The following is a 9668-nucleotide window of genomic DNA, read 5'->3' on the forward strand; positions in this document are numbered from 1 at the left end:
TCCATCTGCTCTGGATCAAACCCACAGAGAGGGGCCAGGAAGCCCAATGTTCCACGTGATGGAAGCATGAGTTTCCCAACCGCTGGACAAAGCACTTGGAGCGCCGGCTCCCACTGCCCGCTTCACGCTCGCCTGAGCCTGAACACATGACGAGTAAAAACCCGAAGGCACCGTGGTGGGGGGTGGCTGCACAGGAGGAGGGGGAGGAGGAGGAGGAGGAGGAGGAGGAGGAGGGGAGATGCAGGAAAAGAACCTAAGTGTTTTGATTTGCTTGTACGCTGGGTGTGTGGATGCATGAATCTGCATCCTCCCGCTCTCTCTCTCGCCTTTTTTTTCCATCTCTCCAACTCACTCTCTCGCTCTCTTCTCCGCCCACTTTCTCTCTTACTCCTCAAGGTTACTCACAATTGTTTATCCACGCTGGAATCCTTGCACGCTTCTCCCCTTTTCTGTCGGAGGACCATGTGACGCTCTCGCAAGTAAGTGCCTCCTTTGTTGCCTAATTCACTTTCATTGGGACCATGCCTTTAGAGGCAATGTTTTTTTTCCCCCTCTCACAGCACAGGCACAATGGGATGTCATACATCGGAGGGGTGGAGTGGGCTGGGCTCGGGTGGGGTGGGGGTGTTTTGGGAGCTTGATTGCTCCATGTGGTCCGAGCGTGGGAGCTGAATGCACTTGTGTGCTACTGGAGTGTCTGCATGTGGTGTTCATTGACTTTCTATCGGCTTATGGTCTTTAGGATATCTTTAGATTGTAACAACATTTTCATATGTAGACCATTGCAACACAACTATTTATTTAGATATAACCGTGATGGCTGTAAATTAAGGACTTAAGGGGCTTATTATTATCACTTACTAGTGGTTATATATAATTAAAGTACAACAAGGTAAATGTTTGAAATTGAAAACATTTCAATATATATATTATATATAAAGACTACTTGTGAACTGATTGTACATTAACACAATAATATGCAATACATGTGTACCAAGTTAAGTGAGGCTTTGTGGTCAGCGGTATTTTGTGGCTAAAATATTCAGCCAAATTAAACAGATTATTATTAATACTTTCATTATTATTATTTTGTGTTCTGTATTGCATGTCAAATCCACAGAATGTTATGTTTATGTTTTACCACTAATTTGTTAGCGTACTCTGCAAGTACCCAGAAGGCCTTTGTTTATTTATAGCAAAATATCATCCAATTTATTCTCCACGTACATGAGCCAGCAGACAAATTGCTCATTTGGAAAACTTTCTACTCTGAACTGAACATGTCATAAAGCTAAAGCTTTTGTTAATCCGTGTAATAATAGGCCTTGTTTGTTGCGTTACTTAGTTGCAACCTAAGGATATTTGCATCATGAGGATTCATCTCCACCTTCAAAATACATACATACACTTACATTAACGTTCATGTCTGAGAACAATATATTTTGGTCACTTGAAATCCAAACCCAATGGGTCTGCTAGCTTCTTCAGTTAGCTGTCAAAACACAACTTTGACAAACAGAGGGGCATGTTTCTTAATATTTTGTATTATTATTTTTAGTTTTAATGCATGCAAATACGTTTTTTGTTTTGTTTGTTGCAAATATGTTTTCATGTTTGTCGCTGGAACCACACATCCTCCCATGCCTCACTGCAATGCAAAGTGTCTGAAGAGAATTGGAACTGACATATCCAATGAATAATACAAATAGTGTATATACGCTGTTATCAATAATAGACAACTTCGCTAAGCTGAATGCCGAACATGGGGCTTCGTGTTTACCTACACTCCTCTTTAGGTGGTTATATTTTTGATAACCTGCATTACACGTCACCACAGGAGTTATTTCTGTTGTGTTTGTCTTGTTGTTGACACAGTAATGATGCTTTCTGCGAAGCGTTTTGTTCATTAAATGTCAGAGTACAAACAAACATAGCTGTAAATATTGAATCATCATGTTCAATGCATTAAGCTGCTAGTGCAGTCGGCGGGATTTATCCATGGCCAACTGTGTAGTTTGACTCTTCAACTTACTTAGGTGCAAAATGAATGAAACATATCTTTGCTGAAAACTAAAAAGGTGCATGTGAAACATAATTTTCCCTTGTCTGGTGTACTCATGGCTATTCATGTTTCCATTTGCACAAATCTGAGGTCGGCATTATGGACTCCACACACTTGATTTACTTAATCAGCACTGACATGTGGAGAGGGAGGTGTTGCTGACTGCATCAGGATGTGACAGCTGCATACCTGGTGTTACTGGCGCTGAGCTAAAAGGAAGTGAAGCGCTGTGTGGAGGAAGGTTTGAATACGTGACGACACATCGCTGAAGCAAACATGTGAGTTCCTGTGCAGAGGGAAGGTGTTGGGGGAAGCAAAATATATTTTGGTTTCTGGAGGTAAAACCCATCTTTGCTTTTGTCTGATCCACACAATCTTGCTTCAGCAAAACACATACAAAATATCAAACATTTGTTGGTTGGTAATGTGGTTTAAAATACACTGAAGAAAAAAATGTATCCGTCTTTGCTCTGCGCTCAAATCATTTTCAGTAACACCCTCTATTCCACATCTCGAGCTTGGAGGCCTTGGCATCAGCGACTGCCAGTGTGTCCAATCTTTTTCATGCATAGCCAACACCCCCGTCAAACACACACACACACACACACACGCACACACGCACGGGCACACACTCTCACAAACACACTTTCTATGAAATCCCATCTCTCAAGAGCTTGGCATTCAAATCTCAGCTCCCCGACAGCTGAAATCTGGCTCCGCTCCTCGCCACCTTCTTGTTTATACCCAAGCTCGAGAAAAGGGAGTTTGAATGGAGAGAAAGGACAGGGAGGGGGGTGAGATAAGACACGAGAAGGTGGGGTGTAAATGGAAGTACAGGCATTTCATTTGCAATGGCCCCCTTTCATCCACCCTGGGGGTATTTGACTAAGTGAATGAGCTGGTTTGTTCTCGGGTTGACTAAACATGGAACTCGAATGTTCATCTGCATAATGACAAAGCTCGAGAGAGCCGGGGACACTTGGTGATGAGATAGACCGCGAACTAGTGGAGTGTTCTGTGCAGTCTCCCGCTGCACATATAGCTTTGGCACGACTGCAGATCCAACTTCTCTCAATACACTGTGCATTTGTGCCAGCCTCTGCAGGACAACGGTGGGGGTTGGTGTCCTGGGAACCGCGTTGAGATCACACTACCTCTGCAGGAACTCACACTCACAGTGACAATAAACTTGAGTTGATGATATAAAGCTGCTTGCAGACATGCAATGAAGTTCCAAAGTCTTCGCGCCTGAGCAGCTTAGTGTGCCACTCATCAATGCTGGATACTGCTGTCTGCATTAATTGGCTCTTTGATTGACTGAAGCTCAGATGTCAATGTGGCCTACAAGCAGAAGTGGATCGAATCAGCGTGTGCTGGTGGAGAAGGCAGTGCTGGAAGGGCCGGTCCACAAAGCTATGGGAGAGTTCACCCCAACAATACTTCATGTGGTTATGAATGTGCAGTTTTATCCCTGTATCATGATTTAATACCAGGCTCCCCCCCCCTCCCCCCATGTGTTTCCAGGAAAGGATGCTAACTAATTACGGGGAGCAGGTTTTTCCAGGTGCAGCGTTGTGATTAGTAGGCAAAACCTCAAAGCACTCCATTCATTACAACGACATTTTGTGGGATGACGACACAAATTCAAGCTAGGCCCTTGACACGCTCAGATCAGAAAGAGAAAGAGAGAGAGAGAAAGCTGATCGAACTAAAATAGCCGCAGGACAAAAAAACATGAAGGCCTGCAAAGGTTTAATACCACGTCCCACAGCGCTGCCAACAATATATATATATATATATATATATATATACTTACTACAACAACCAATATGATAATGATGACATTCATCCATTGTGTAAGCTTGGCTTAATGTCAGGGTTGAAAAGTCAGCCGTTATGATCTGGTGAAAACAATTGGATTTCCATGATGTTCTGAACAAAGCGTAACTGTCTGTTTAGATGTTTACTGAAATTGAATCGCTTTTTGTTTTCACATACGCCTCGAGGGAAAACCACAAAAGGAATGTGTCTGTAAACTCGGTCGGATCGCTGTTTTGGAAAACTGCATGGGGAAAGTTCTCTTCTATGTTTTGAGCGGATAATTCAACTTTTAAGCACGCTCTTCGACTTCCAAGTGACTGTGTAGATCAGGGAATGAGTATATTATCTGGACATCTTTGATGATATAAGTATTAATATTAACAGTCAATGTCCTAAAACACATGTTGTACATTACATGGCTGCCCCATTATGACTTTGAGGTTATAGTTCAAACTATGTATTCTCTGTATTTGAAATTATAAGAAAGACTCTCCTTAGGATCTCCAGTGCTACATACTGAGCCAGTCAACTTGTGGGTCCAAACAATGCTCATCTCTCACCATGTGCTCAGTTTGAGTGACGCATCCACTGTTCACTGCCTCTTCACACGCCCCTGCATCCGCAGCTTGATTTGTGTTAACTGGGCAGCGATGTGCTTTCCAAAAAGAAGAACCGAGCGCTGGCGTGTTCAAAGCCGCGCGTTCCAATTTAATATCACTAATGGTCTTATGGATTGTCTTGTTTGTTATGAAGAGCAGTCACAGTGCACACACGCAGCCACACAAACACAGACAGCGCCAGTGTCTCTTCTCTGGACACTGTGGAAAAGTGCTGCGGGGGGTTTATTGATTGAACCGCTGAGGTCAGTTTGCGTGTGTGTGTGTGTGTGTGTGTGTGTGTGTGTGTGTGTGTGTGTGTGCACGTCTGAGAGTGGCCCTGTCTGTCTGCAGCTGGCAGTATTTATCTGTGCTGATGTTAGAAGACGACAGACGAGGTGTTGGCTCGGGCCCTGAGGGGACAGCTCGAGCTCGATGGAGAAACAAGACACGTAGAGAGGGCAAGCAACCATGTTGGAAGCAAATGTCATTCGCTTTAAGAAGCTTTGTCCCCTGGGACGCACCTCTGTGTGCCAGCAAAGCTGCCTGTCTGCCTGTCTGTCTGCCTTCCCATCTGTGTGTCTACATACTGCATTAGAAGTGACTTAGATATTTGTTCTGCCTCTTGAACCTCCGTCTTATTATTCCACTTGGGGTGAGCGACTGATTTTTCTCAAGTAGCCAGATTTGCCATGGACTGTGAGGTAAATGGTATTATTATTCAGACGCATTCTGAGCAACTGAGAGTTCAGTCTGGCTCAGTGGTTAGCACTTTTGCCCTGAAGCAGGAAGCTCTTGGGTTCAACTCCATATATTCTCCTTTTATTAGCATTATTTATTTTGGGAGCTCTGGTTCCCTCCCACTGACCTAAGACTCACACTTGCACACAGGCATTCGCAATCAGTGACAGACCGGCGACCTGCCCCGGGTGCACAATCCCTTACACCCACTGTGAGCAGGATAAGCCCCAGCCTCCCATGACCCGGCACAGGATAAGCAGGATTCGGGTGGATAAAGTATTAATTTAGATAGACATGTGAGCGTGTTTATTTGAATAAAGATGGCGGGGAGGCCAGACTGACCACCTGTGGGACTAAAGGTGTCTCTTGTTGGTGTCAAAGCTCTTCACTTAGTACGTTGAGTTGATGTATCGCTTCCAACAATGGAGACCAAAATGTTGGCAGGGGACATTCTCCCTGCAGCAGCCAAGTTTCACATCGCAAATAATAACTGCTACGTGCCCTACTTCTGCCGTTCAGGAGCTCAGATTAAAGGCATTAGTAAAGGAAAAGTTCAGGAAACTCCCCTTAAAAGTGTCCGACTATGCATGATATTTACTCCTTAATGGCCAATTTTGAACTAGATTCAAGAGATACTTAACTGGAGAGTTTTATATGTGCTAAATGTCAGTTTGAGTGTGATCTTTCAAAGTTGTTTTCAGACTTTGTTAATAATTCAAACCGTTAATGATCCAACTGAGACCATCATTTATTCCATTCATAATTCATTGCTGTCTTACACTGTAGTCACACTGCGGCCACAGTGTACGAAGCCCCCCACCTCACCTTCATACAAAATGCATGACCTTTGATTAATGCTGCAGCTTTCGCCGACTTGGTATTCCCTTCCATTATCATTTACATCCTCGGCTAGCATCCCTGATTCTTTCTGTGGCCATAGAAGATACATTAACTTTTACATTCACTATGAACAAACTGAGATGTTGTGTGTGTGTGTGTGTGTGTGTGCAGCCCGTGCGTGCACTCACTGTCACAGCTGATGGCAGGGCCATAAATCAGACTATATTCTCACTGCCAGGTGCACTATAGTACATAAACCATTGTATTATAATATCCATCGCACACACACACACACACACACACACACTGCAGGGACGAGAGCACGGGAGGTTGCAGAGCCTGACTTTCACTTATAACTAATTCATGCTTCACGCTGTCACTTGGCACACCTGGGAAAAAGTCAATTTTTTTTCACAGTGGGAAGGCTCATCTAAAGCAGCGGCGTACGACTTAAAAATAACAACTTGCTCCTCAAGCATATTCGCATAGACTTTCCTATTACCTCCTTTGGGGCGCCAAATGACAGAGTTGCACTAACTCAAACGGCGGTACGGTTTTGCCAATGCACTTCTGGGCCCACAGTAGGAATCGGTGTCCCGCCGGGAGCAGTGTCGGGCTTGGGTGACTGAATTACCGCAGCTGGGTTGGAGAGCTTGTTCATAAGAGGTCACAAGTGCACGGTAGATGATGTAACCTTCCGTCTATGAGTCTGCTCATGCTAGATCTGATCGATAATCTGATTGTGAGTCAGACTGCAGTGGGGTTACGCTTGTTGTCATGGTGTGCCAGACGGTTTGGGATGAGGCAGCGGAGCAGGGACATGACTCCCTTCACGACAGTTTGGGGACACATTGGGCATGTTGACAGCTAATGATGATGCCGACTGACACCCACGTAGACATTATTTGTGTGATTGTGTGTGTGTGTGTGTGAGAGAGAGAGTAAAGCTATGTGTGCGTGTGTTTATGTTCATCAGTTACTGTGTATGTGTTTGTTTGAGGATTTGTGTGTGCATGCTTTTGGGCAATTACAGCATGTCTGTGCTTGTTTTTCTGTGTATGGGCATATTTGTATTAGCCTGGTTGCCGTTACTGGTTGAATTTCTTGGGTGCGACAGAGAATGACCCTGAGCCGTTGCTGCTGGTGAATGTGTCAGACTCGGGATGTGGGATGTGGGTGTGTGTGACGTGCAAGCACGCGTAAATTACAAAAGCCACTACAAAATAACCAGAAGATGCACTGGATGAGGATGTTTGAGGACGAGGAGGTTTCTATCGCATCCGCTTTGGTGTCACACTTGAAAGGAGGCAGCAGGGTGAAGAGGTTCACAACTACTGATCTCAGCTACCCTATGCTTCTGGGTAGATGTGTGCAAACAAAAGGTATTAAGATATATATTTCCTATTGGCTGACCTCTGTTTCTCACGGTGGCCGAAAGCATTGTGAGCCATGGTCCCTGTCCTGTTTTTTTAAAATCTCACGACTTGCACTTGAGGGAACATTCGTCAGTTCACATACAGATGGACATGACTGCGTGCGGACACACACACACACACACACACACACACACACTTATCTAACTTTGCTGATTCACGCAGCGAAAATGTATGAGAGCATTATTTCTTCTTTTCGCAAACGCTGTCCTACAAACCCCTGCCCTCGCTCTCCTGTAGCCCCAGGTCGAGCACAAATGTACACAACTTTTATCTGCACTCATATACTGTTGATGCACACCCCCTCTATTTGCATCACTCGCCAGCGTGGATGATATTTCATTTTAATGGTGCCGTCACTTCCCTCGAATGTAATCGCCGAAGTCGTATTCGCGAGGGTTAGGGAGTAGCCTGCACCAATATTTATTGCCCACTAATTACTGGTTTTGCAGCTAACCAGGTTGTGCAACAGGTAGTTGCCAGCATTCACTGACACTTGTATAATATACATACAAGAAAGACAGCATGTCAGGTGGCCTTTTGTAGGGGCATTTCACACAAACTACAAAATAAAGGAACTACGCCCATGCAGATTATTTTACCGTGGATACCAAAAAACAGTGCAGCTACATTTTAACGTTCATCACTTGGACTCCTTTATCTCCTCCACTCCTCCCCCTCCAAATCTCTTAATCTGTCCATCTGCCTCGCTCCCTCTCGTGCTCTCTTCAAAAATCTGTTTCCAGGGCCATTTCGGGGTATTAGTTTCCCCCTGATTAGATCAGTTCATTCACTGAGGTCACCTGACGGAGACAGATAACTCACGGACACTAGAGCACAATCTGCCGGAACACGGCGCATCACAACACGCTCCGAGATGCCGATACCTAATCCCAAACTGTGCTTCAAAGCAGCCGATGTGTCTCTGCTCAGCTGGTACCATATGCACATCTCCGCGCTAATCGTGCACAGACCCTTGCTGCGTGTGCAGTCGCTTTTGAAGGCCAGGGGTCAGCGCGAGGGGAAATGTGTTTGATATTTTCCATGAAACTTAGCCATAGAGTTGCTCCTAAAAAGGTCACGCACGCTTCCGGGTTTCTGAGTCTCGGTCACACTTGGAAGTGAATGTGCAAACAGCTCCGCCGGGAACATCTCCCAGCCTCCCATGAGTCATGCAACATGAACGCATATCTAACCCACCGTCCAAGACAGTGATCAGTGACTGGGGAGGTTTTAAGGCACCGTATATCTAAGTCATAAAGATGCCTCTGGAAGATAATATGCTGAAGAAGCTCATGTGTGTATGGATATTTGAATGCACGTGTGGGTGCTTGCATGAGAGAATGCTGACTTGCCTTGTTGGGTAGCCTAGAGTGTCTTAGGCTACCCCAGAGTGTCTTTTTGCATTTATTTTACCTGGGAGGTTGACTGAGAGCTATTTCAAATATCAAAGTGTTGCCTTCACGTGTCTCACGTGCACATGTGTGGTGTGATAGCCCGCAAACCCCGGGCTACCCACGGCGCCAGTGCCCTCTGCAAAAGGTCTTGGCCATAACCCTGTCGTGCTTTATCCCCGTAATGGTCTCAGCCTGAGAGTGGAGACAGACTCCAGCGCATTCCGCTCATTCTTGGTTGTTAAAAATAAGACCTCTCTAAAGTCAAAAGTCGAGGCCAGCTCGCCTGAATTGGGAGGGCAGTCATGGGAGAGTTGGAAAAGGCAAAAGTGGAGTCAACAACAGAAACAGGCAGCAGCAGCCAAGTGATGTCCACGTTTAATAGCGGAGCTGAAATTGTCCCGACCTCTTTTATTTCCTCTTTCCTTGATTTCTAACAAATGATGGAATGAAGTTCTCACTAAAAGCTTGCCGAAACCTGACAGATAACAAAATTTGCATAGACAGAAACCTCACGGGGTGGTTTGTTCAAAAGCACAAAACAAAGGTCTGCAATAATACCCCCCCCAAAAAAACAAAAATAAACAACTCAACGATTCTCGCAGTATGCCGGTGTTTGAGTAAGTAACAGCAGTACAGGGAGAAATAAAGCTTTTCCCATTTCCTTCCATCTGCCTGAGATGTATTTTGCGCATCGCATGTTATTAAAAAGTTTCAAGTTTCCCTCCACTATGTACATTCAATATACCTGGCGTCTATTTTATATTTTGCACCTCGCACT

General features: G+C 44.9%; 1 protein-coding gene across 1 annotated transcript in view; it reads left to right on the forward strand.

Moving 5' to 3' along the window:
• Nucleotides 1-258: 258 nt before the first annotated feature.
• LOC118312998 (E3 ubiquitin-protein ligase Midline-1-like) overlaps nucleotides 259-9668 on the forward strand; it is a 43733-nt gene continuing 34323 nt past the window's right edge. Inside the window, exon 1 of the mRNA XM_035638145.2 lies at nucleotides 259-479. The gene's annotated coding sequence lies outside the window, so the exon portion shown is untranslated. The remainder of the gene's footprint in view (nucleotides 480-9668) is intronic.

This window comes from Scophthalmus maximus, chromosome 1 (genome assembly GCF_022379125.1).
Source record: "Scophthalmus maximus strain ysfricsl-2021 chromosome 1, ASM2237912v1, whole genome shotgun sequence".
Classification (NCBI taxonomy): Eukaryota; Metazoa; Chordata; class Actinopteri; order Pleuronectiformes; family Scophthalmidae; genus Scophthalmus; species Scophthalmus maximus.